The 27,185-nt window shown below is 44.3% G+C and overlaps 1 protein-coding gene across 14 annotated transcripts in view; it reads left to right on the top strand.

Annotated features, from left to right (window-relative positions):
* The window catches only part of SGMS1 (sphingomyelin synthase 1), a 93,589-nt gene that overhangs the window by 44,783 nt on the left and 21,621 nt on the right, over nt 1-27,185 (top strand). For 5 of the 14 annotated variants that reach the window (XM_067000326.1, XM_067000328.1, XM_067000323.1 and 2 more), the window contains one exon: nt 14,076-14,167. The exons of 3 other annotated variants lie outside the window; for them this stretch is intronic. The gene's annotated coding sequence lies outside the window, so the exon portion shown is untranslated. Of the gene's footprint in view, nt 1-10,890; nt 11,331-11,875; nt 11,896-14,075; nt 14,168-14,604; nt 14,759-25,649; nt 25,859-27,185 lie in introns of those variants that run through there. 6 more of the 14 variants (XM_067000330.1, XM_067000324.1, XM_067000327.1 and 3 more) reach the window with 5 other exon arrangements.

Raw genomic sequence — 27,185 nt, forward strand, 5'->3', positions numbered from 1 at the left:
TCCTGTCTCTCCCCGAGTCTTCTGCAGGCTGAACAGTCCCAGCTTTCTCAGCCTCTCCCCATAGCAGAGAGAGCCCAGTCCTTTAGTCATCGTTACGGCCACTTGCTGGGCATGCTCTGGTAATTCTATGCAGTCCGTCGACCCCAGCATGTATTGGTGCATGGAGTTACTCTTCCACAGGTGAAAGACTTTCATTCATTTGAACTTCATTAGGTTCCTCCCTGCCCTTTGCTGCAGACTGTCAAGGTACATCCAAATGGCACTATGACCATCTGGTGTATTGGCCACGCATCCCGGTTTTGTCATCTGTAAACTTGCTGGTGATAAAGTTTGCCCATCTTCCAGGTCATTGCTGAAGAGGTAAACAGTATTAGCTCTCGTATCAATCCCTGGGTAGACCACTAGTGACTGGCCTCCATCTGGTGTTTGTGCTTCTGATCATCACCCTCTGAGTGAGTTTTCAGTCTGCTTACCATTACTCAATACTTCATTATTTTGTCTGTGGATGTGGGTGCATACAGACTGGTCATATGGGCTTGTATATGTCCAGTTTAATTGTTCCCTAATCTGATCTTCGACCACCAGGGGTTTGTCTTCCTTGCACTGGACTTCCCCTGGGGTCTTTTGGGCATGAGATTCCTTAAGGTCAGTATTACCAGTCCCTCTTCACATTCATCGCCAGGTTCAACTGCAGATGGTCTTTGGCTCACTTCACTCCAGCCATGCATGATTGGACAGTGTTCCCAGATTCCTCGTGTGTCACCTGCCCCTGCTGCCACATTTCATTTGCACTTGAGTTTGGTCAGGAGCTCCACGCTCCTCCATGCCACCTCTGCTTGATTTCCTTTGTGTTGGGATGGACCGTTCTTCATCTTGGAGGAGGTAATTCCTTAATATCAACCAGCTCTTCTGGACCGCTCTTCTCTCCAAGGTTGTACCCCGTGGGATACTTTGAAGCAGATCCCTGAGGATGCCAAAGTCTGTTCTGAAAGCAAGCATGAGGTCCCACAGAGCACCTCTCCTTGTTGGCTCCCTGATCTACCTGTGTTAGGAATTTGTCACCAGTGCACACAGAAACCTCCTCAATTGCTTATGTCCTGCTGTGTTGTTCCTCCAGCAGATACTGTGCTGGTGAAAGTCCCCTCAAGAGCTTCTGTCTTGCTCTTCCTAAACAACCTCTATGCATCCAGATGTTCATCCAGTCATGGTAACTACCCCACCATGTCTCCATGGTCTCAGAGATCGGACTTATGGAAGTGCTGGCTGACCTCCCTGTGCTGTCTGCAGTAGTGTTTGGGCGCTTCAGAGCAGTGCCCAAGTGTGCTGAGCTTCCAGGAACGGTGTGAGAGCTCTCCCCGTAACGCCCTGCAGATGCTTCCTTATCTGCTCACACACCTTCAAGTGTCTCAGGTGAGGTTGGCTTTCCTGAAGTTTGATTTGGACATGCGAAAATGTTTGTAAACTACCAAGGTGGCAGTTTGTCCCAAGCAGAAATAGCATGTCTTCACACAAAAGTCAGGAATATATGACAGTGCCCCCACTATTGGATGGATGCAATATTTATCTTGGAGCATTCAGCCTGGCTTGTGTCTAAGTCAGCACCGTGCATGTAGCTGTAGAAAAATAAGGACTTTATTTCTGTCATGTATTCTCCCCTCCTTACATCTTTCCTAACGTAACTGAACGTCTACATGAGGGCTGTATTTCTTCTCCTCTGGTGGGTATGTGCGCATGCATATATTTATATATGTGCCCTGTGACGTCGCAGAGTGTTTGCTTTGTAAGAAATCTCTGCATCTGAGCCAAACCAAAACCAAGCATGCAAGATAAGTGTTCCTTTTTCTCCTCTTAACAAGAAGGGAGGGCCTGATGAGTGGCAAATCATCACCACCTTGGAAGGACAGTAAGCTTGCGAGGGTAAACGGCCTTTTGCAGTTTAGCTGATCTGGTAACAAACGCCCTACAGAACTGTTAACTTCAATCTTTTTATTTATTTATTTATTTTGGGGGGGTTATCATTAAACATGATCACACTGTTTTAGAAAGGATCTGTGCTTTAAAGTTGATTAAAGCCTTTTGGTTTGGGGATGGGGATTCTTCGATAATCCAGCAAAACTTTCTCATCTCACGTTTGCATGTAAAGTCGTCATTGCTCAGGGATTGCCTGTCCCCTCTCCCGTATATGTGAGGGCTGCAGCAGCAAACTTAAACTTGCTGTAATTTGTATGGGGGGTAGGGAGGAGGCAGGGAGGCTTTTTGTTTTCCCCCTCCAAAAAACGTTATTGTACCAGGGAAGTGATTTCATTACTGTAAAACTGAATTTTAATTCCTTGTTGGTATTCTAAACAATGCAGAACTTCCCAAGACTGTTCCATTTTTACGAAAACTATAAAAATATAGACTGAGTAGTCTCTACTTGCGCTCCTAAGATAGTTTGCAAAATCCCACAGCTTGCTTTTGGTTTAGGTATGCGTTTACTGGTGTTTTAAATGGCATTTGCTACATTTTGCTACTTGTGAGCTGTAGAAGACAGAGTAACAGGGTGTGGAGCTGAGTGTGTCTAAGCATCGCAGTTTTATGGAAAAGCAGACCACGTAACAACTGTACTACTGCTACATAAATAAACAGGGCAAGAAAGCAAGTCCACCTCTTCAGAAAGCTCAGATATGTACCTTTACCCTTCTGTATTAGATATTTTCAGCTCGTTATAGAATTACTTTTTGTGAGCTATAGTTGTAGGGGTGAAACCTTTGACTGTGATTTTTATGAAACACAGTGTTTAACTGTCAGTAGAAGGTCTGCAGAAATATTGTTTTGGATTAGGCCTCTCTAGTGTGGATGGGGAAAAAATAATCTCTTCTTACTCTAGGAAATCACAGCATGCATCATGTTAATATTCAAGTAGTGTCATCCTTTGGGAGCAGTTAAGAACTTTAAAAATAAATGGGCATTTCCAGTGAATTGAGCTCCCAAGAGCACAGGAAGGGTGGTGGGGTCCAGTTTATTTACATCTACCTCGCCCAGTTGGGCAGGATCAGCTTGATCCAATTATCCAGTCTTTCTGGATTTCACTGGGGAATACTTGAGAGGCCACAGGGTGTCAAGAAGGATTCTCCTTGTCTCCATTTTGATCATTCAGGGACTTGCAGGATTAATAGTGAGTTCAGAATGGCATGATGGTTTGTTGTGTGGCGTAGAAAAGATCTGGTAAATGTTTGAAAAATGTGAGTGTAGTCTTTCCGTTCTGATTGGTGTCAAAAAAAAAAAAAAAAGAAAAAGCACAAATGCCATCCAGAATGTACTTCATGCATGCAAGGGGAAAGGTATTTGACTATGGCTTGATTTAGCAATAGCTGCTCTGTGTATATAGCATAGTATATTTATGTTTTTTGTGTGTTTTTTTAAGATTGAGAAAAAGCTAGTAGTTTCTCAAGTAAGGCTATATACAGGCTGTAGAGCTATTCTTGGCCATTATAGCTAACCATACTAATGGAAAGTGAGTTGAAACAAAATCTGCTACTTGCGAATCAAACCTATGCACATTAATCATGCTCAAGTACCTAGCTCCCTGAGATTTAGAAATCGATGTGCACTTAAGCGGAACTCAAAATGAGCCAAAAAAAATACAGGCTCCTCTTTCTGCATGCTGTGCACAATCTCTTTTGTGTTCAAAGCTGCTGAGACTTGGCTTTGGTGGAAGCAGGATGAAGTTCCTTCAGGGCCCTGTTCAGGTTAGCACTCAGCATTGCAGTCAGAGAAATTCTGGTGCTTGTAGCAAAGCAGATAAGAATTATCATTAATCAAGATCCTGGGAAGTACTGACCTGGGAGGCTGGGGGTGTATCAGTGAAGCAGAATTTCAGTGGTCTTGGTGGAAGAACCACATAGCAATGTTTCTGCAGAACTGATGCTTGTACTTCTTATGCAAGGAAATTGGACAAGAGCAAATGGCTTCCCAGTCTGTAAGTGCATTCACCAGAGGGAAAACCTCATGCATAAAACAAAGGTCCAATCTGGGACCTCAGAAGAGGTTATTGTGAATGCTTCTGAACAGGAACGACCACAGGTGGCAAGGCTAGTTAGTTTAGGAATCAGTGTGGTATTAATTAGTCTCTTTGCAGTAGTTTTAACCAGCTTTAAGCAGCTCGATTGAAATAGTGTGGCTGGTGTTTCATGATTTTTGATGTAATAGAATCTCTAATATTTTCCATGTTTGTACCTTGCCATGTTTTGTACCCCGTGATTGTACCCTTTGCTTCTGCAGCACAGGTAATGCTTCCTGCAGGAAGCACCCTACACTTCCCTTGTAGGACAGCGAAGTTTCCAGTGTCAGGAGCACAAAGTTCTTGCTAAGCAGCAAGTCTTTGTCCTTTTGTGTTTCTCGTATGCATCACAGCACTCAAGGCTATAAAAGCAAGATATAGCAGGCCAGCGTGCAAAACTAGGAACTGGGAACACCTTTATCTCACTTTGGCCATTGGCAGAGATGTAAGTCCAGCTGGGTTTTGAGTTAAGCCAGAAACAGTCTGTGTCATGCCTGTGGCGGCATTGCTGCGTTTGCCCTTTCTGGGGAGTAGCATAAAGGGACAGAAACACACCTCTCTAATAAGCTCTTCCAACCTTCTGCGATTAATGACTCAGGCTTGCTGGGCATTGTATTTTTGTCTTTATTGATCTGCATTCATCTGATCATCCTTCAAACCCAGGTAAGCTTTTGGCACTTGCAGCGTGCTGGGGGGAAGCTGTGTGAAGAGGCCATGCCTAGGGTGATGGCATCACACAGCTTGCCCGTCTGTGAAGCTCTGCTAATGCCTGCTACACGACACAGAATATTGGGCGAGTAACAATGTGCCGTGTTACAGCTCCTTGTCGCTTCTGTTGTGTTATTCCCTTTACCTTTGGGATGGAGGAAGTGGATAACTGAAGTCCTGCTTTGCAGTATTAATCCACCTCATGCTTATTAATAAGTCATTGGATAGGTGGCTATGTCTGAGTCAGTGCAGTTTAACCTGTGAATGTTTACTTTTGGTTACGCTGGAGGAAAAAAAAAAAAAACGGAGCTGGAGGCAACTGGCTGTGTCATCTTCGGAGTCTTTGAGCGGGGTATGTGGCCTTCACGTTCTGCTGCTCGGGCATGAGAGAGAAGATGCTTGTTGCGTGAACAGCAGGTGCAGGGTATGTGTTTGGGAGAGTTTAACCACCCCAGTGATGTGCCTCAAAAATACATTGCAGGGCAAGGAGTTGGATTTCTCTCTGGTTTGTGTTCAGAGCGGCTCTTACGGTATGCAAACAATACTCAGGATGTGAGACTGAGCTGGTTTATCTTTGACAGGAAAAAAAGCCCTTTCCACACCCAGAAGCCCTGTCATTGACCTCTGGCACAAAATGCAGTCACACATTAACTCTTGCCTTTTTTGTTTTGTTTTGTTTTAAGATGCAAATTTCACTGGCACTGGAAAGTCCATTTGGGTTTTCTAGGTTAATAACAAACTCCTCTGAATGGCAAGAGATAGCGTCTGCGGAGCGTGAAGTTGGTATTTGCAGAAAGGTGCAGTTCTGCTGCTGAAGAATAGAAGAAATGGGAAGAAATGAAATATTCGTCTCTCACTGCTCTGCTCCTTCTCTGCATGGAGATCAGCATTAGTACTGTTTCAAATCTCACCGCTTTAAAAAAGGGATTGCTGGGCAGGCTGACAATCTGGCGGTTCTGTGCATTAATGAAATGTGCTTTCAGTATGAACTCCTTTATTTTCTGAAAGGAAAATCATTTGCCTCGCGATGCTCTGCATAAGCCCAAGTATGGACACGTTGGCTCTGTTTATGCATAATAAATTAGTGACTTGCTATATTCAGCCAGCCTTGCTTCAGATCAGTGAGGGTGTTTTTTTGAAAGGTTCTTTATTGCTCCCTTGGATGGGAGCAGCAGCTGACATCCATTGTTACATGCCATGTTTCTAAACAGGCAAGCAGTATATACTTGCTCTGTCCAAGGCTTTACAGAAGTCAGAGCACCTGCTATCTGTCAGGCTACTGGTGTACAAAACCAGCACGGTTGTAGCAAGATGTAGGGTAAATAACAAAGGAATGAACTCTTTGTGGAAAGATCCATCTGTGTCCTGTAACAGTATTTGGTGAGGAAATGCTCTTCCGGTTTAGGCACACAAAATTTGGCTTGCCTATAAGCATAGGCTCTCGGGTTGAAATTTTGGTTTTAGAAGAGCTACAACCAACTTAATGTTCTTAGGTGATGACTTCCTTAGCCAAAGGATTTGGACACACCTGGATAATGATACTTCTCAGAAGAAAAGAGTAAGTGGGTAGGGAAAAGGAGTGGCACTGTATAGGCTGGGAGCACTGCAGCTGGATGTGGGACAGAGCCACGTGTGGAAAACTGCCTGCCATGTGAAAAATGCCCTGCTGGTTGCAGTGGGGAGTTTGAAAAGAGCAGCTTGTCCTGTGCCACTTTACTGAAAGTTTCAGTTTACTGAAACTTGTGTTGAAAGTTACAACACAACAGTGTTGGTATTGAACGCTTGCGTTGAGCCAGGTGCCTCTTCGTGCATCTCTGGTGTGAAAGCGAATAGCAGGAGCACGGTGTGCCACCTTGGCTTGCTTGGCTCGCCTTCTGAAGTGGCACTGGGAGTTGCACTCCACCACACCATTCCAGTGCCTAATGGCAGAGCCACCTCAGAAAATGAAGGTGTTTCACCGACGGTCTAACATGTGACTGTGGTGTTTCACATGGGACGAGCATGTCCACAAAGATGCTTCCAGTTAGATGAGGCTCGAGTGAGATCCAGGCTGTTTGCACAGCTGGGACAACGTGCTCGCTCTATCTGCAGTGAAAAGTCTCATCTCCTGGAGGACCTCCTCCGGGATCATGCAGATCCTGTTGGTGTTTCTGCAAACCTTTTTACAGCTGGCAGGCACAGGGAGCACACAGGGTGCTGGGGCACTTGTGATTTCTCGGAGCTGTCGCAATTCGTTGGAGTCCCATGACTGTGTGCAGGGTTGGATGCGGGGGGGTGAGCTGGGAGCTGCCCGGAACAGGTCAGCCAGCCACAGCATCAGGAGGTTGCAAAACTGGCGTGGGGTCAAAGTACAGTCACGTGTTAAAATACAAAAGCGTGACATATTTCCTAATTCACTTCTGAAAGAGGAGCAGCAGGGGAAGCTTTCAGCTGAGTTTTCAGATGACTCTGGTTTGCTGGCAGGCTGTGTGTAATCATCGTTTTTGCTAGTGATTTAAAATAAACCTTTGCTCTTGCACACGTGTTCAAGGAAGCTGAAATTAGCTCCTTTGTTGGAGGAAAGATTTCTTGTTTGGGTATCATGGTTTGGCCTAAAAGCAGGTTGAGTTTTTTTTTGTTTTTTTTTTTTAAAAAAAGAAAAGAAAAGAAACAAACGTGTTTTCCTCCGGACATTGCTCTGTGAGTCACACGAATGACACAGTGTTCCTGTCTGGAAACTCAACTGCTGGAGCTGATGAGGGTTTCACAGAATTCCAGAAACACCCTTTGTGTCTGATACACCTAAATACTTAACCCAGCATTTCTGGAAGTTAGTTTAAAAAGTTGTCTTAAAATTCTATTAAGTATTTATTAATGCTTCTAGTGTATATCAGAACCCCATTAAGGTAAATTTAATGAGATTTCTTCAGTTTCAAAAGCAAATGTCCACCCAGCTGCTTTGCACACAGAAGATGTAATGGCTGTTAGTGCTTTAATACAGAGGAAGTAGTCTTGGGTTTTCCTCTATATCATCTTTACTACTGAGTTTAGATTTTCTTGGTCCACTACACTTTTTTTTTTTTTTTTGCTACAGGCCTGTTTAAGATCACATATCAAACAAATATACACATCCACTGGTTGAAAACCCTCAGAAGGGTGGATAAGTGATGGCCAGAACAGATTTATTCTAGAGATGAGGATTTGACCTTATTAATAAAAAGTGCTTCATTTCTGGGTCATAAAGCAAATGCGCTGAAAGATCATCTGTCAAAGCTGTTAAAAACTTACCAACATCCTCAACTTCGTATTTTCTTTACAAAGGCATTTCAGTGTAGGAAAAGTGGTTTAAAAAACAGCTTGGAGCTAGAAGAAGTAATAAGGTTGAGGACACAAGATCTGTTGCATTCACAGCAATTCTGGAGAGATCTGTTACAGATTGCACAGTAAGTTTGTAGTAAACTAGGTCACTTGATTTGAAGGTGAAAGTGTTGAAGCAGAGTAATAAGCACCAATTTTAAAGTGGCGTAGGTTGTTCAGCATATCGTGATACTAAATGCTAAGTGAAGGAGGGGATTTGGTTCTCATAGCAAACAGTAATTCAGTGCAGTAGTTGATACTTCCTTTCAAATAAGCATGTAGTCACACAGTAGTTAAAAGCAAAAAGCTTTGCCTTAAAGTGAATGGGCTATATATTCCAAATCATTTAAAAGTGCGTCCTCGAGTTACTGTTGAATGCACTGTTTTAAAGTGTTTTGAAGCAAACAGCTGTTTTTTTTTTTTAATGGTCATATGGCATGTTTTTGCCGATATGTTGCATCAGTGACCAGAATCAGATTACTTGAGGGGGAAAAAAAAATGCTTAAAAGGTTTTTGGGATACTTTCTCTGTGGAGTATGTGTGGTGAATGTAGGGATTCATATTGTTCAAGTGTAGTGATCTGAATGTGACCTTTGGTAGGTGCTGATCCTAGAAATAAGGGATCAGTCTTTGAACTCACACCAGCTTTTGCATTGCGCTGATATCAGTCATCGGTAGCCAGCAAGAAACGTGCCATCATGCTAGGCCATGTAAAACGCTTCCTGAAAAGGCAAGAGTGTAGCTCCTTCGTTAAAGCTCTGCTTTGGAAGGGGTGCTGCTTAGCAAGTTAAGGGGAGAGGAATGCTTTGCTTTAAAAACTGTTGCCTATTCTATGACTTACTTTCCTTCAGAGATGTGAGAAAGTAAAGCTACTTCATTTTTTTCAGTTGCTTTTAGGTTTTGTTTTTGTTTCTTTTCTTATCTCTGAGTTAGGCTACTCAGTCTTCCTTTCCTCTTTTTGCACAAAAGCATTATTACAGCTCTCTGCTTTCTGTTCCCTTCAGCTCAGTTGGAGGTAGTTCCATGATGATGAATATCACACCTCTGTAAACTTGCAGATTCCTTGTATTTCAAGTTGTGTGGTGGTCGTCAGAATGCTCATCCCACATCACTGTTTTCCTTCATTTGTCTTGTGGTGCTTGGGACTCGGTCTGAGTCAGCTCAGTGGTGTGAATGGGTAGGTTTTTTCACTTGCACTAGGCTTCCCACCTTTGGTGCTGGATTTCATCTATTAGTGTGTATTTTCTTTACTGATGGGCAAGGAAAAAGGTGACTCAATATAATCTTACTCTGACTTTTTGCTTTTAAGACTTGGGCAAATTTAAGCTCTCGGGCCAAGGAAGGGCTTTCCTCCTCAAAGCTGCTGAAAGGATGCTCTCTAGCCAGTGCACGTACTGCTTGAATTATGAAGAAACATCAGTGCTGAAGCTTGGTAGTAATTATTTCTTTGAAGTGCCAGCAATCAACCTCAAATCAAGCGTTCTGTAACACACGTTGTATGCTGATTAGGAAAGAAGCAAGTAGCCCCCTACTCTGTAGCTGTCTGTCTTCAGGCATTTTTATAGCGATCATCATCCTCATATTGAAGCACAGTGTGGGAAGGTAGAGGTGAAGCAGAGCAACAGCTGCTTTTAACTGGAAGTATTACTCACAGATGTTTAGTCCTATAGAAGGAAAATGGTGTAACCACTTCAGGCTGTCCTGTTTTTAGTCCTTTGCCTAAATGTGTCCTGGCCAAAGTGTATAGGAGAGGGGAAAAGAAAAAGGAAAAAAAAAAACAGCAACAACAACAAACACTCTCCCACCCCCCTTTGGAAAAGTTCATTAAGTATATTTCTTTATATTTGTTTAGGGCTGCACATGGTATTAAGCTGTATCTGCCTGGACACATGCAATATTTAAATGTGTAACTATTAAACATGTTTAAAAGGTGTTCCCAAAGCTCACTTTTAATTACTTTTAATCCTCGTCAAACTGTCCTCTCTTTTCCCTCTGGCCCTACCTCATTCATGGGAAAACAGGGCTGGCTTTGCTACGTGCCTCCAGGTCTCTGAACCCGTACAACTGTGGGCTGCCAGGAAACATGCACAGATGATAGGATCTACAGGAGTAATAAAGAGCATTTTTTTGTCAAATATGAGCACATTTATTGTCAGAAGTGACTTATTAAGTTGGCCTCTGTCCCGTTAGGTGTGTATTGGCCCAAAGTAGACATGGGTGTCACTTAGACAACGTGGCCTGTACTGTGTCTTCTAATTAGTCCTTGGATTCATCTCATGTATGCTCAAGGGGAGAAATTTACAGAATTGGTGCTGATAGGATTACATCTAAGAAGTCTGTAGGTAATTCTACTCAGAATCCCTCCAAGGAAGTGGGATGAGTTTGGGCAGATGGATCTGTGGGGTGTTTTGGTGCTAAATTATTAAAGGACTGCTGGAAACAAGGCATCCTGAGGCCTTTTTGAAAATATAAGTTGATGTTCAGAGTCCTTCACCAAAGCCTTCTCCCAGTCCCTCTCCTCGCCGGAGTTTGAAGATTAGTGACAAACCCGTGGACTTCTTTGGGCTTTATAGAAGCTGATTGTGAAGGCGTTGTAGCATTTGTTAGGGAAAAGGATTGATGGGCTGTGGGTTTCTGGTTGCTTTGCTTTAACAAAGTAGTAGGAGAGTAGGAGCTCCTTTTTTTTTTTTTTTTTTTAAGGGTAGGGCTTAACATCTGGTATTTATATATTGGAAAATGAATCCTTCCTCCCAGCGCTGACTCCTTTGAGTTGGCAGAGTAATTTCTTCTCGGGTCTTTTTGAAAGCGACTTCGAGGCGAGGCTTTGCGGGGCTCCCCGAGGACCCGGAGGCCGGGCAGCCCGGCCGCGTGAGGTGCTCCCGCTGCCGGTGAGCCGCGCGGGAGGCGGCGGCGGGCGACCCGCGTCTCCCCGGAGACCCGAGCGGCCGGGCCGGGCTCCTAGCGGTCTCCCGGCCCTCCTCCTCCGCTGACGCGGGAGGCGAGGCACGGCAGGGCGGCCGCGGCCTCCCACGTACCTCCCCGCGCGTGGCTTTCCGGCTTCCCCGGGCCGGGCGCTGCCGCAGGGTGCCGGCAGCGTGGAGGAAGTCAGGAGGCGACGCGGGACGTCGGAGGAGGCTCGGCGGCTCCTCGGTCTCGCCGAGGCGGCGGGGGATCGCCGCACGCTGCTCCGGCCGTTTCTCCGCCTGCTTGCCCGCTGGGCTGAGCGAGGCGCGGAGCCGCTCGGGTACAGTGAGATACGGCTTTCTACGGCTTTCTGTTTCCTTGCTCCGGGGGATTTCTGTCACTCGCGGTTGGTCTTGTGCTACCTGCCAGCCGGCGGGGCTGCCCGCCCCTGCCGAGGCGTCACGGGGCGGCGAGCACTCCCGTCAGGGAGCCCGGCAGCTCGGCCTTGCCGGCACCTCTCCCTGCCCCCGACCCCCCGTCGGTCGCTGCCACGTACCCCGGGCAGCTACAGCCAGCGTCTCGTATGACAAAATAAGAGCAGGAACGTACCGTAGCCTCTTCACAGGATTTTTTAGCAGCTGGGTGTAACAAGAGGCAGGGCCTGCCGCCCCCAGGCTTGAATGTTTGGGCTGTAAAGGAGGGTGGCCCTGGGCGTGGGGGGGACACGGTGAGTCCTGGCAAACCACAGACGTCCTCCTGGAGAGCTGGAAGAGGAATATGACTTTATCCGTAAGCTGCATCTTAAATGGATACCGAGTCTTTCCACGGTGGATGATCCTGTTTATGTTTCTGACATAACCGCCCCTTCTCATCTTAAACTTCTTTCGGTCGGAGAGCTTTAATCTGTAAGCTTTCTAATAGATTTATAGTGATGAATTGAACGTGTTTTTTTTTTAAACTTGGCTTTTGAGAAAGAAACTAAAACACTGTGCCTGGAGTGGTTCATCTGTGTGTGTATAAACATATGTTTACACACTGAACAGATACTCCAGATACTGATTTTTTTGGTGTGCATATATATATACGCATACACACACAGACATACTGTACCTTTAAACTAGGATGGGGTAAGCAAGCTTTGAGGCATTCTTTTCTGTTAAAAACCTCAAGTGATACTGCACCTACCTCATTTGTAAGGTTGATTTGGTTGTGCAGACTAAGGCAGGAAGGCAGACGATGACAAAACATATTCTTATCAAATACCAGTTTACAGCACTGTTGGGTAAATCATTAACAAAAGCACTTGTAAACGCTGCTAAAGAGGTTTCTCATCCCTAAAATTCCCTTTTCCAGGAGGTAAGTGAAGTTATTTGCAGTTCCTTATTTAGCTTGTGGGTTGCTTGCTGGCACATTTTTTATACTGGTTATAGTGCAGTGGAGTTAAGTATGGGAGGGAACCTCCTCCCCTCTGCACGCAGAATACAGCCCTTGCCTGTGGGAGCATCTCAAACTGATAGGAGAGGGAGACGGGGGGAGGGGGGGGACGACACACCACGGCATGCCAGGTTTCTCAGTCAGATTAGTTCATTCATTGCTGTTGTGCTGTGAGAGCCATAGGTGGGCAACGTTTTTACATCACATGAGCAAGAAATTAGCGCTCTATAGGTTTGGGTGTAGGGGGAAATCAGCGTTTCACTCCCTGTTTGTTGAAATAGCTTGAGGCCACGAAGAGTTTTGCAGCAAACGGTATCAAAGATGCGTGGTTATCCACAAATGGCTAAGTGCTCCGTGCCTGTTGCTGTTGTGGATAGTGGGGAACAGGTTCTCGAACCTACCGGCCTGGAAGTGGGCTGCTGTGCTCATGGCAGGGTTTCTCTCCTCTGGCAAGAGCAGCTGCATGGCAGCTGATGAATCCCATCAGCTTCTGCCACAGTGGCATTACTCAGCTGCCCATAAGTACTGTAACTCATTAATGAAGCTTAATTTTAAATGGGCTAATGGCTGATCGGCTAATTTGATGAGTGGCTTTGTTTCCTGGAATCCAGGTGGACTGCGATTTGAATGTATTACTTTGAGCTGTGAGGATGCTGTGCCTTGCCGTGCTTAACTCCACACCGGAGTCTTGTCTGACTTCTGTTTTGCAGGCATTTAAGAAAGAGATTTCTTCAACGCATTTGTTACTACTTACTATTGAGTTTTGTCTGCATTTGCTTTAAATCTGATTGATCATATTTCCAGTAAGCTTATTTTGATCAAATAACTTGAAGTATTGGCAGTATGTAACATATGAAAACTCATTATGTGGAGAAGAGTAAAAGTAGCCTCCTTTGCCATGTTTGCAGCTGCTAGAATGAAAGGAAGAGGGTTTAGTTCAGGAAGGACTTAGGCTGTTCTAGTTGCCTGCATTCAAAAGCGGGACTGCAAGCTCACAACTGAGCTCTGAAGCTCCCTGCATCAACATGGGAGTTTTTCCTCACACTCCCCAAGCTGTGTCCCTTTCAGGTGTTGAACTCACAACCTAGCTCTCTTGTGCCAAGGATCAGTCTGGTCGTACAAGGAGATTTCCACTTTTCTCCACCTGGTCCTAATAAGACTTCTCAAAGCCCAGCTCAGAAACCTGGGCCTCACTTAAAAACAACCCAAAGCAAAAAGCCTGTTCCATGCTGTTCCACATGGCTAAACGCCTTGCACAGCCTGTGCTCTGTATCCTGGCTTTCCATAAGCTGTGAAGGTTCAAAACTGCTCTTGCTGCACAGGAAAGTGCCCTTTTTGCTTGGCTAACTTTATAGGGTGGCTGCACGCTGTCCTTTTAAAGCAGGTCTTTTTAAAGCTGTCCCACCACGTGAGGGGAGAATTCAGCGGGCGCTCTTTGCGTGTGTTGTGCGTAATACCAGCTGCTTGGAGGAGGAGATGAATTCAGACCTAGGGTCACCTCCTCGCTGGGACTGTGGCTGCCTTGTGAGCTGCTTCACAAAGGAGAAAAGTCCCTCGCTCCCCTCTTTGCCACATGGTCACATGTTCCCCTACCAAGCGAGTCTCCAGCACCTCTGAATTAATATGTGCACCTTTCTCCTTTGACTTTTAGGGACAAGAGGCGCCCATCGGGATTTCATCTGGTTTATGTGAGCTGCAACAGGAGGCCAGGAGAGTGCTTGGATAAGTCCTTTGGATAAGCAGGTAGCCACACTCGGTGTTCAGTAACAGCTGTCTTTGACACGGGACCTGGAAGACAGGGGAAGGGAAGAAACCCCAGTTTCTGCTATCTTGAGCTGCGTGTTCCGGGGTAGCACTTGAGAGCATATCCGCTGCCCCTCGTGTGCTTGCCGCGGGGCCATAGGTAATGTTTGCCAGGAAAACTGGCCTGATGGAGTGCTCAGTTGTCTCCAGCTGCTCTCTGCAGCTGCCTGCATGGCAGAGAAGGTGCGGGAAATGACTCCAGTTAAAAATAGAAAGGAAGGTTAGGAAACTTGAGCTATGGTTTCAACATATGCAATGTACAGCCGAGCTGCGCCGACAACTCACTGCTGCCACCGAAAGGGCTTGCTTCTGCTTGTGTGACTGCGCGGTGAGCTGGTTGAGCTGCCTCGCCCAGCAGCAAACCGAGCCAGGAAAAAAGGAGTTTTCCACCATGCAGTCACACCAGCACAAGAGAGGAGGGTGGGGATGTAAGGCGGGGGGATCTGGGTGCCTGCAAGAGAAAGATTGTTTAGCTCTGCTGGAACAGGTAACACCTGAGTTCAGGTGTGTCAGGAAAGGAGCTGAGTTCAGGTGAGCAGCTCAAATGCTTTGCATTGGTAAAGTCAGCTTGGGGTAAAATCAGAGCTACAGGGTGCGTGCTACCGTTTCTAGCTGGTGCCCAGCTCATTCAGAATAGTTGATGCAAGTTAAGAGCAAAGTCTTAAGGAGAGTTACTTTGCTGTTTGAAGTGTTCGTATTCCGATAGTTCACGGAGGGTGGTTGGTTTATCTGGGTAGTTTTTAAAACACGTGAAAAGTGCTGGGGCCTTAATTTCATTTACCAAATGTGTTTTGCTTGGTATCGTACTTTTAAGAGCCTTTATTTTGCATTAGTTATGTGAAGTGTTGGGCGGAAGCTAATCAGCAGACTATCCAATGGTAAATATATTGTGCATTGTAGATTGCATACTTCTTAAGCATTGCTTTTTAGGAAGCAGCCATTATGTCGGCAGCTCTTCACTCTGTGTTTATTACTAGTCCTTGCAGTTATCTCTGGTTCCCCTAACTTTGTCTGGATACATTTTGCACTGCCTTTCCTAAACCAGGGGCAAAAGCCAGTCTAGCAGTTTTCTTTGCTAGAAAGTTTGTTTTCTGATGCTTTTTTTGTGTGTTTTTGTTGTTGTTGTTAGTTGCTTGTTTGTTTTACTCTTTGTTGGTCTCGAGAATAGTGTGATTTCTCAAGCTGCTCTTTGGTTCAGCAGAGTTCCTGCTGTTGTAGCACTCCCAGACATGTCTCAATAACCCATGAAATGCCCTATTACGTGCCAAATTAAGAAGGAGATATTCAGGGGCATTTCAGGTGCTTGGTTCAGCAAGTGTGCTGCACCAAGTACTCCCTGCACATGACATGGGGGAAAAACAGCATTTATTTCAACATAACTAGGTAATATTTAGCTTTATAATATTTAGACCAGAAAACCTGTAACATAGCACTTTGCCTGGGCAAATGACTTGAAGAAAAATAGCACTTACTCTTTTCAGGAGGCCTTTTACATATGGCAGTAGACAAAAGCCCTTCTAGAGCATAGTGAAATTCTGTATCGAGTCAAATTTGACCTCTTGAATTGTGAAATTGCAGTTCTGTGTTCAAAAGTGAATTTTAAGAACTGAAGTTACTCTGTAAGCCTCCAGGTGAGTTCTGGAGACAAGTGTTAGTTATTATCAGTTAAACTTCAAAATGGTTAAGGATGCTTTCTCCCTTGATAGTGGGCAGCTTCTCGTAACCAGCAGTAAAAATTACTTGGTTCCAGCAATACATATAATACTGTTTTCTTGTAAATTGAAAGGATCCGTTTAGCAGGCAAACAATTTTTTTTATCAGTAAGGATGCTGATGTTGTTATAGTTAGTTTTTAAAAGCTGGGAGGTTTAACTCAGTTAAACCCAGTTTATTTATAGCGAGAAAGCTTTGAGATTGGTGGTATTAAGCAGTCAGGATGAGGAGAATTTACTAGGAAGACCGCACCAGCTACTTAGTTTCGGTGCCTCTTTGATATCAATTTCTTAATCTTTCTGTGCTTTTTTTTTGTTTGTCTGGGTTTTTTTGTGTGTTTTTTTGTTTATTTAATAAAATAATTTCTAACTCCTGTGTTTTGAATTGTCTTTTTTTTTTTTCTTTTAATCCCAGACATGTGCTTTTCTTTGGGGACATTGGCTTGTGTGTTCAAAACTAGTCACACCCTGCCTAAAATCCTTAGCAAAATCATGGCATTGTTCAGCCCTCTGCATGTGTTTATACAGTATTTAGATTAGAATAGCAAAGATCTGACCTGGGCAAGCCTCAAGAAACTTCTTGTGTTAGTACAGTTGCAGAGGGAGAACAGGGAGCCGCTTCAGATGAAGTGGGTATCTCTGGTCCTGGTTAGCACTGAAGAGGAAATAATCTTGCAAATTCAAAATGAAAACTCAAAGCAACTTCCAGCTGCATTAGACTTCCTTTGTTTTCATGGTTCTCTGTGCACAGCTTATGCTTTTTGAAGCTCCAACTGTTTGCAAGGGACTGGATTTTAGTTAAATGGAAAAAGCTTTTCCAGGGAGGCTAGAGTAATTCCTCACAGCACAGGAGAACACTTTGCCCCTGTTTTGATTTCTGAGCTACTAAGCTTACATAAACAACCCTCTCCCAAACCATAAATATATTTAATTGATAAAAATATCTCCCTGTATAATAAAAGTCTGTCTCTTTAGCAAAGGGACTATTTGGAAACAGTTTCTGGGTATGCAGTAGCCTGTTTTTTTGTACTTGTGAGGAAAAGGTGGGAAAAGAACTGATCCAATAATTCCAGGTTACTTGAAACTAAATCCACTCAGAATTAGATTTATATGTGAAAAAAAGTAACACAGGCTTAGACTTTTGTTGATGTTTAATGTTCTGTAACAGTCTTCGTGGGCATAATTGAACCATCAGTGCAGGAGTGATGTCAGAGGAGTTTATGTTGAGTGATTACAGAGCCTGCCGTGGCTTTCACTTCAGTGCAGTCTGAGCTAATTGACGAACAGGGACATAATTTATTTACAGTGCTCAAGATGCTTTCAGGTTGGTTTTCCTTCTTTTGATAAACCCTTGAACGGTGGGAAGGAGGAGGTGGCTGGTGGTGTTGGCTGAGAATTGCGGGGCTGGGCTGGGCTGGGCTGTTTCTACTGTTGGTCACAAAGTTATCTAAAATATTCTGCCTTCTCTCTTAGGTGATGGTTCTGCACTGCGATAGTTTTAGCATCCTCTCTGTTTTCTCACAAGCCTATTGACCTTTAATCTGGAGCATGGGCTGCTCGTTTGGGGAGGTAATGACACCTAGGTCTGAAACAAGCTGCAGAGGATGGGGAAAGGAGGGAAGAACGAGTGGATGCTACTGTTGATTCAAAGAAAAAATAGGAAAAATCTACAGTGGGCATGAGCAGACGCTTTGTTTAGGGCTCAGTTTGGGATGGATACTGTCTTTCTTCCTGATTTTGTTAGATTCCGGTGTAATACAGTACAGTTTGCTCTTCTGACGAACCATGGGTCTGTACTAATAAATCTGACTTTATGTAAAGCTTTGAAGCATGTTTTGAAATAAGGAGGAGTTCCTGTTTAAAAGTCCCTTTCAAAGTAGGTAAGCAAAAGTTGGGGTTTTCTTTTTTTTTTTTTTTTGGCACTCCATATGAAAGCATATACTCAGAAATCTCTTAGGCTATGAAGATGACTTTCAGTTCTGTTGAGCCTGTGAATAACGAGGGAGGAGGCAGCCGCAGGCTGATTGTGTGGCTTGGGGTTTTCCCCATGCTTTGGGCAGACCTGCTATTTCTGGAGCTGCAGCAGGGACCAGCTGTTCTTTATAGCCCTGTATGGAGGGAAAGAGTAGCATGGGGTCCCTTAAAGACTTCCACGCTGCTGGCTTGGATCTTTGTACATTGTGTCCTGTCCCAGAGAAGCTGCTTGTACAGCTTAGCACAGTCTTTGTCCTGAACTCATTTGTCTGGCTGCCATTTAAAAGCCACCTCAAAGTCTGCTTTGCAAATACGGAGTGGTAAAAAAGACGATCTGAAAACACTTTAGCCCATGTTCTAACTTTGAAGGTGAAAGGCTGTTTCTAAGTAGAGATGCAGTTAGTTTTCATGAGAGATCTTGGAGGTGCCGGCCACCAGTAGTTTTAAAGCTGCTATGCCCTTTGAATAGTATCTGGAGCAGAGATTTCTGCAATTTCTTGTGTGTTTCAGTGTGGATCATGAAGGTGAATCAAAATGCAACAGTTGTTAGTATGAAACTCCCTTACCTGCTAACTGACCCCGAGGTTTGTGCCCTCCGTTAGGGGACATAAGTCCCATTGTCATCAATGATTTGTGCAGCATCTACAATAACAGTGCCTACTGCTTATGTAAGTGTAGCCATTTATATTTTACATCTTTGCCTGCCCTTCATAACTTATTTAACGAAGAGCGCAAGGAAGTTGGTTACTTGGCAAAAACTGACTTTTACTGAAGTAGTGAAATACAAGTTTCCTGATTTTTGTCCTGGCACTGTGCTCTATTCGATGGAGCTCTCCTCCATGCTAGTCACGCCACACTTTCCCAGGATCTCCTGATGCTTTCTAAACAATATCCTTCCTCATTACTCATCCAGAAAGCAAGGAGAGCCTTCAGTGCTGCTCTTCACAACCCATCTCCTGTAGATCTCGTTGTGCCCTCTGGGCAGGGCAAGAAATCCAGCCGAGAGAGACGGAACGCTATAGCCTCTTGGTCTGCTGTAGCCGCTGGCTCTCATGGCCCGGGATCAGCGATTGCCCTTAACTCTTGACTCGCACGGTGCTGTGCACGGCAAATCTTACATGTAAGTGCGACAAGTTCGGTTGCGTGCCAGTGCTGCGAATTGGACTGGTGTGCTTCACGTGCCATCTGTTGTCTTTGCTGTTTGCCTGTACTCAATGGAAGATGGTGTTTTACTCTTGGGCCATTGCTGTAAGGTCCTTGTGGTGAGCGACTGTGCACAGATGCGTTGAACGGTGAGCCCAGAGGTGCCATCCTGCTTTTGTCAGTGTTACCCTGTACTCTGACTCTGAGATGCTGCCAGGATTTTGTAATGTGGCTGCCAAGGAATGATTCAGATTGGCACTGTTTTTTCTCAGAATCAAATTAAATCAAGTGCCTGCATTGTTTCACTGGTGACGTGAAATAAAACCTGTAATAAGACTCTTTCTTTTTTTTTTTCAATGCTGTTGTGGTACAACTTGGGGTGAGATGCATATTTCATCAGGATTTATGCTGCGATACTTTCATCCCCTTGCCCACATTAAGTGTTTGTGAATGTAGGTATTTTCAGAGCCAGTGGAGGTTTTGGAGTGCCTAAGGACAGATAATAATATACTTGCTTTTAAAATCAAATTTTGTATGCATTTATGTTCTGTGCAGTCTTTGGAAGTGCAGCTCCACCCTCACCGCCATAAAAACCACCCAAACCAAAAAAAAACCCACCAACCCTTGAACAAACCCCAGATGCAAATTACTGTGACGGTTTAATATCTCTTGGTATGAAGACTTTACAGTACCTGATCTTATCACTTCCAAAGCAGTACATTTTTTTCATTAGTACTCTGATCAGCTTTTGAAAGGTCTGTACGGCTTGCATGAGAAGCACTGGCACAGTGCCAGAGGACTGCTCGTGAATTTTCATCATCTTTCTGTGCGGGAGATTATTTTTTTAATGACCTCTTTTTAAAATACTGTATTTTATCAGCTTTACAGATCTTAAAAACGTCCTTTTCACATGCTAGCTCTACCTAAAAGATGCATGCCAGAGCAAGGTTCAAGGAGTAGTCTTGTGGAGTCAGTCTGGCCAAACGTGGGATTGGCAGGAAGAGCAGGCAGAGGCACGGGATGCGACTCGGGTCGATGCTTGCTGAGCTGGTGTTGCCTCCCTCCAGGCCCTGCTCTTGTCGGCATCTTGCCAGAGGTCCCCCGAAGGGATGATGGCATTGCAGAGGTGGCTGCAGGCTGGTGCTCCGCCGGCAGCCTGCCGCTGCTGCACCCCGCTCTTGAGGGCTCCTCGCCAGGTGAGCTTCTGCAGTAACGTAATGCCTGGACTGCTCTGATGGGACCCTGTGCTTTGGAAGCATCAGTGTAATTATTGTTCTCTTGTTTTGCTCGCTTGCTCAGGCGTGCAGCAGGGATATTCCATCCTGTTGGACATCTCTACTGAGTGCGTCCTCTGATTGTTCACCTAAGGGAAGGGCTTATTCCACTGAGCCCTTTGCATCTTGCTGCTGAAGGAGCATTGCTCTCTCCAACATAGCTGCTGCTTTATCTCCTCTGCTATTCATCTTTTGGCTTGCACTGCCATGTTGCTGAGGCTGTTTCCAACTGTGCCCTGCTTTTCTTGCCATCTCCCTTCCTTTCCCACAAGTCAGCGGAGCTGCAGCTTTGCAGTCGGCACCGACCTGCCTGGGAGAGGGGAGCATCCCCTCCGCTCAGCGAGGCAGGTCAGAGTTCCTCTATTTTTGGGCTGCACCTTGCTGGTGTTACTGCCTTGCTTTCATTAATACCTTGCTAATCTGAGCTTCACCCATCTGCCTGCAGAAAGCTACGGCATCCATGTGACCACAAATTCTTCCTCCTCTCCCTCCCTCTCATCTTTTTCACTGTCAGTTATTTGGGTTAATCTTCCTGGGTTTCTGCCGTTCTTTTGCTGCTGTAGTTATGCAGGTCTTGTTCTCCTTATTATGTGCTTCCTGTTAATTTGTAATAGAGGGTCTCTTTTGGGCTGTGAAGTCCAGACTTGGTTTTTGCAGGCAAGCACTGTTTCTGCAGTGATCCTCTCGGAGTGACAGGCATCCCTTAATTGATTAAATGGTTAATTCACATGTCTACTTCCGCACAGCCAGCAAGGAATGCTGATTTTGTTCTTTTCAAGGGTGGATGCAGCTTTTCGGTTTCTAAACCAACTGAAATTGTCCAAGCAATTGGATTTGTTCACTGCAAGCAGTGCATAGGTGGAGAGCACTGCACAGCAAAACTTGGGGAGCTACAGCTGCCAGCTTGGTAAAGCATGTACACCGTGACGTAGTCTGGAGGCACTTATGTGGCGGCGGATCATGAAAATGACATTACGTCTAGTGCTGTGCTGTGAGACATTAACTCTTCCCTTTGAATGCACAATTCAATGAAAGGAGGCAGGTTATTGAGGGTTTTATCATACACTTCATAGCAAACAGCTCAGTTTGCCTTCTTTTGTCTAAATTTAAAACGTTTAGCCTAGTTAGCAAAGCTCGCTAGTGGGTGCACACTCATGCTAGTGGCTGATCGCAGCGATCTGGACCTGATCCCTTCATCCTTTCTGTGGCAGGAGAGAGGTGTTGTATGACTGACCATCTCGAGAGAGTTATCTGCCTAAGGTATTTTTAATCAGTTCTCTTTGTGAAGTGTGAACGAACTGCAGAAGAAGCTTGGCTCTCCGTTTCAAGCTGCTTTGGAGCAGTTTGACGGCTGTGGGTGCTGATCTGTTGGGGGGGGGTAAGCGAGTCTGAGCTTAAATACTATTTTCATTAAATGCTGTTTTGTAATGTATGATTCCCATGAAATTAATACAAGCTACTAGTATTTAACCAGTACTCAGAGTATAGGTTCTCTTCCCTTGTTTGGCTGGAATTCCAGATGACTTTTTGAACTGATTTTATTGAAGCATTCAAAACCTCCCAGGTCAGCGTGTGAATCTGTTAGGCAGCCATCACTGTAGAAGTGCAAAGCCCATCTCGATGTCTGGTGTGGCAGGGAGTAGAGTCGCTGCCTGCAGAAGGATGCTGAGGACCACCCTGCCTGGGGTACTCCTTGGGGTCACAACTGTAATTGCTGGGTAGCTGATGGACATCTCCGTAAAGATATTAGGAAAACGCGATGTAGCCGTGTTTCCTATACCCCTAGTGTGGCGCTGGGGCGGGGAAAGAGAGAGGTAATTTGATGTCTGCAGGAGGAACTTACTTCTGAGGCTTTCAGTCTGTTGAAATATGATTTCCAGAACAGTTAGATACCAAGATGCAAATTTCTTATTTTTCCTTCTCTCTCTCTGTGTTCCTTTTTGGTGACTGGAGTTGATTGTAACTTTGGAAATATGATGAAAAGTTCATTTGAAAAAAAAGATGTGTGTTTTGTGGACTTTGAACCTCCTTCAGTACTTTCAAGCTGGTTGTCTTGGCAATTGTTTGACTGATACCTTGTAGCACACACACTTGCTTTGGTGCTGCGAGTGCTGATAAAAGTGTTTTTTAAGTATTGTTTTGTGCTCTTAAAATACGTGACAATTAAAAATGTTAAGAACACAACATTTTATGGAGGAAGGTTGTATGTTTTGTTTTTTTGGGTTCGATGCTGAATTGTTGTAAAGAAGACTTAAGTAAGGTCATCCCAGTGCCCTGGTGTGGGAGGATAAGCTATCTGCCTTAGATTGGGAGCAACTGAGTATGGATAGTCGATGGCTTTAAGATCTGGAGTCCAGTGCAGAGAGAAAGCTACTTGGCAGTGATGGGGGAGGAATATCTCTGGTTTCTAAAGTCTCAGGTATCTGTTGCATAGCATGTCACGTTTGGTAGCAGCAGCAGTCCTGAAATACCAAACAAGAATCCTGCATTTAACTGCATTTTACTTAATAAAGACAGGGACCCTTAAAGCAGGGAACACAGCTGGTGTGAGCTGCTCTCCCTTTCTGGCACTCCTTCTTGCTTTCGAAGGAAGAGATGGTGCACGGCCCAGCTTGGGCGGGGAGAGGACGCATCTCTCCAAAGGCACTGGAGTTTGCTGAATGAACATGAATGTGGTTTTGCCATCGAGCTGAATGCAGATAGTGGCTGATCAGGAGATTTGGCATCGATGTGACTGGCAGCGAAGACAGTAAGGAATGTGGCTGAAATTTGGCAAGTGAGCTGTGAGATACTTTCCTTGCTTGTAGCATTAACTGCCAAAAGAAGATGCCAGGGCAATTTTTCTGAATTTACAGTAGGTCTGGCTCTAGCAAGACAAGTGCCCATCGTTAAGATTATATACCAGTAACTTGTTGCCAATCAAAAATGCCTTTTTTTCGTAGCCTTTCCCAGGTTTCTGGTTGTTCTAGGCCAGCTGAGAAAGAACAGTCTTCCTCTCCTTCTGCCTACAGAGATGTTTTCTATATTTAAGCATCTGCTGTAGGTGCAACCCTGAACAGGTTATTACTGGATAGAGAAGGAATATGTGTCCAAACATCAGGCTAGGAAATACCAGAAATGATGTCGAATATATTTTTTTTCTTTCAGACCAGGGATTAGTATGTGTTATCTGAAACTAAATTAATAAAGACAAGCCCAAGAATTGTTTTACAAAGGTAACAGCGTTGAAAATGAATTATGTTGATGGTGTACATTTTGGGTGGGCTTGTGAATAGTAACAGCTGAAGTGCAGAGAACAGCATCTTGCACGAAGATATACTGATATTTTTATTTCGGCTTTTGGGGCTTAGAGTCTTTTTCATCTGGTTTTGTTCTGCTGGACTTCAAAAGTATTATATTTAAAATAAAATATTTATATTTCTAATGGAATATAAAAACATATTCTAGGCTTGGTTTCTAAGCACACAAACTCAGTTTTCTTTGTGTTAGTTGTAAGTCAGGGGAAGGCAGTTTGGAGGAAGCAACTGTTGTGGTCTGGAATGCTGTCTAGTACATGTCCAATAACAAACCCAAATGTTAACAAATATGACAGTTGATTTAAGCCTTCAGTGCAGTGAGGCTCTATTTTTGCTGTACTTTCTGCTGGTTTTCATTTTACAAAAGATGCTGGAGTATGCATTTTAGAGGCACATTGCCATCAGTCACAAGACTGTTCTGAGTTTCACTAGGCAAAAACTTCCCTTTCTCCCTTTCTGATGTGTGGTGTGCTTTTTTTTATTTTTTATTTTTACTGAATTTTTTTAAATTCTTGCAACTACTTGAATTCCCAGAGGCTCACCGCAAATCTGGCTCTCTAACAGTAAATGACTTTTAGGTATTCAAAGTAGGCAAAAAAAAAGCCAACCCAAACCACCTCAACTTGGTTAACCAAATCAAAATACAGAATACATCACAAGTATTTTGTCTCTCTTCCTTCTTACCTTCTTATTTCTATCCTTCTGCCCTGTTCCATGCTCTGCTCATTTCTATGCCTCGTGGGGAAATTATGCTTTTTCTGCCTTCTTTAGTGTTTTATCTGTTTTCCCTCCAAGGTCTTCTATTGTCTCTATATAAACAAAAAGGGGGTTTGGAGAGTGTCAGGAGGAAGGCAAGTATTGTTTCGTGCGTTTTAGCAATGGAGTTAGCTCAGAGGTTGCATGAGGACGTGGGGCTCTATTTCTAGCTCTGCCCTGTCTCTGCCTGACCCAGATCCCAAATTGTAACATGGATGTGTGCTTAGCTGCTCCGGAGACGAGGGCCAGAGCCTGCTGCTGCCCAAGTGTAGATCCAGCAATACTTAGGGTTGCTTCTGTCCTGAGAGCGCATACGCCAGGTTTGAGTCCAGTGCATGGCATCTGGTCCGTGGGGGCTTTGCTCTTCTGTAGCATAGAAGTGACTGGTGTAGTGGGTGGCTTGAGTACTGCTATAGAAGGCTTTGCTGAAGAATTAAGGATCACAGTGATTTTGTGAAAACTAGACTTACCTACATGTAAGTATCTGTGACAATCTGGTAGTATTTTCATGTACCCATTTGCAGGTAGAGGGCTGAAATAGTACAAAACCACTTTCTCTGAAGAACAGAGTTGCAAAATTGAGTTCTTAGATGTTGAATACAATTTGTTTGTTTTGTTTTTCCAGTGCAAAGTGACTATTTGGGGAGGCTGCTCTTTGCCTCTTCCTTGCACAGAACTACAAACATGCAGGGTCGGGAGGCAGGGCTGGAAGGGGGTAGGTTTCCTTTTACAGCTGTTCAAAAAAAGTTAATACCACTTCTACTGCAGGTGTGGCTTTACTTCAGAATTCAGACATCAGGACTGTGGCACGTTAGTACGAAATGACAGCTACATTTGAATCAGCCTTATCATAGGTGGAAAGCCCCTAGCTGTTCCTGCAGGTGCCAGCTGGCATTCTGGTCCTGTTGCCTGACTCATTTCTGTAAGGAGACTTTTTGGTCTGAAATAATTCTCCAAAACTTAAACCAAAGCCAGGACCTACCCTCCCCACCCCATCCTTTTCACCCCTGCATCACTCAAAACAGGATTTCCGTAGTACCAAAACAAAAGCCCTGCTTAGTAACCACTCAGATAATGAAATTGCTGGTCAGGTGAAACCCTCTCGTGAGTGTTTGCTGGTTTCCATAACTACTTCACAGCAGAAGAAAGAAGAAGGAGGAGGAATAAAGTTGAGCGAAGAGATCTAGGGTTACAAAGAAGCAAAGAGCAAGGCTTCCCTGTTCATCAGGTTTGGAGGAAAAAGTTGTCTCTATGGTCTAGCACAGTGTGTGTATATGTATGTTTGTATATAGCTATATATGGACACTATATAGGTGATGTGTTTTTGTAACAGACTTGAAGGTATTCACTAGTAGTGTTTCTTACCTGAAGATAAGTTGTTTGGTTATTCGGACTCAGCACAAGTACTTTCATTTTGAAATCCTTGCTGCTGAGCCCTGGGGTTGAGTTTGGAGCTGTTACGCTGAGATCTCTGCCGGTAAGTGAATCTTAATTGCTCTGCTTTTTTAGATTAAGTTGGGAAATACATATATAATTTTTTGTTTGTTTGTTTGTTTTCCTTCCCGTAGAGTAATTTAGGAAAAAATGGGCTGCTTGAGGATTTATGTAGTATGCAGGCAGTTCCCTTTCTCTGAAGCTGTGTATGTAGCTAGTCGGGGTATGTGGGAGTTGCTTTGTAGATTGATCCCAGCCTTCTTTTCATAATAGTAATTTGCTTGCTCTGGCTTTGTGTCCAGGGACAGTGTTTTCCATCTGGGACTGACCTTGGAAACCCCAGAGCTCTGTGAAACTCATGTACCCTTCTGTGCCTTGATTTTATATTTACAGGTATCTTCTATTGGCAAATATTTGTATTTACAGCACAAAGCCAATTTTGTTGTAATGTTGTTCTAAAATGCCATAAGTCTCTTGCTTGTCGATAGTGTAGCTTCATGCAAGGGGCACACTCTGGTTTGGAGGCAAGGACATCTCAGAAAGAGGGAGACAATTCAGCACATTGTTTGAGAGCTCTTCTTAGTGATATCCAGCGCATTATTTGTGGCAGACATAAATTTTTCTTTGCAGATTGGCATTCAGAGGCACTTTGCAGGTACAGGGCATCCAGTTATGGAAGTGTGGGAGCATTATTGTCAGTGATGACAAAATTCCTGTAGAGAGGTGACTGCAGACGTGATTCACACCCTGCTGTTACAAACAGTTTGTTTTGTGCTGTGAAGCTGCAGGATGAGAGCTCCCAACTTTCATCTGGATAATTTGGTGTCTGTGTAACTTCTGCTCACTGGTGTTTTTTGGGAATTCACCTATGTATTGCTTTCTAAAGCATTAAAACTTCAGTCATTACAGCACTTGATTTTCTCCTGCTTGCTTGTGTGCACCCATCATCAATGTGTATCTCTGTTGAAAAATAATACTGAGAATATTTCATTATTTTGTCTTCACACAGCGCTTGTTTATCCCCAGACATCGCTTGTGTTAACAGTGCTTTTTGCTAATGGCTTTATCATTTCAACTTGTTCAGAGATGTTTAGGGATGATATACAGTTTTGCAACTAAAATGCACCTACTGCATGTGAAAGGATTTGAAAATCTCGGCTCCTTGGAGCTAGTTGCAGTTTCTGAAATGGCTGGTTATTTCACTGATTTCTATAGTGACTGTTGCCTTGGCAGCAAAAGTCCTCACTTAGAGAATAAAAGCACTGTGCAAACATGAGGAAGGCATGATTTCATTTGGGAAAACTAATCTAGCTTCACCTTTTCCAACACCATCCCTCCCTTCCTGTAAATGCTGCTATTCCCTTTTCCCT

Source organism: Anser cygnoides, chromosome 7 (genome assembly GCF_040182565.1).
Source record: "Anser cygnoides isolate HZ-2024a breed goose chromosome 7, Taihu_goose_T2T_genome, whole genome shotgun sequence".
NCBI classification, from domain to species: Eukaryota; Metazoa; Chordata; class Aves; order Anseriformes; family Anatidae; genus Anser; species Anser cygnoides.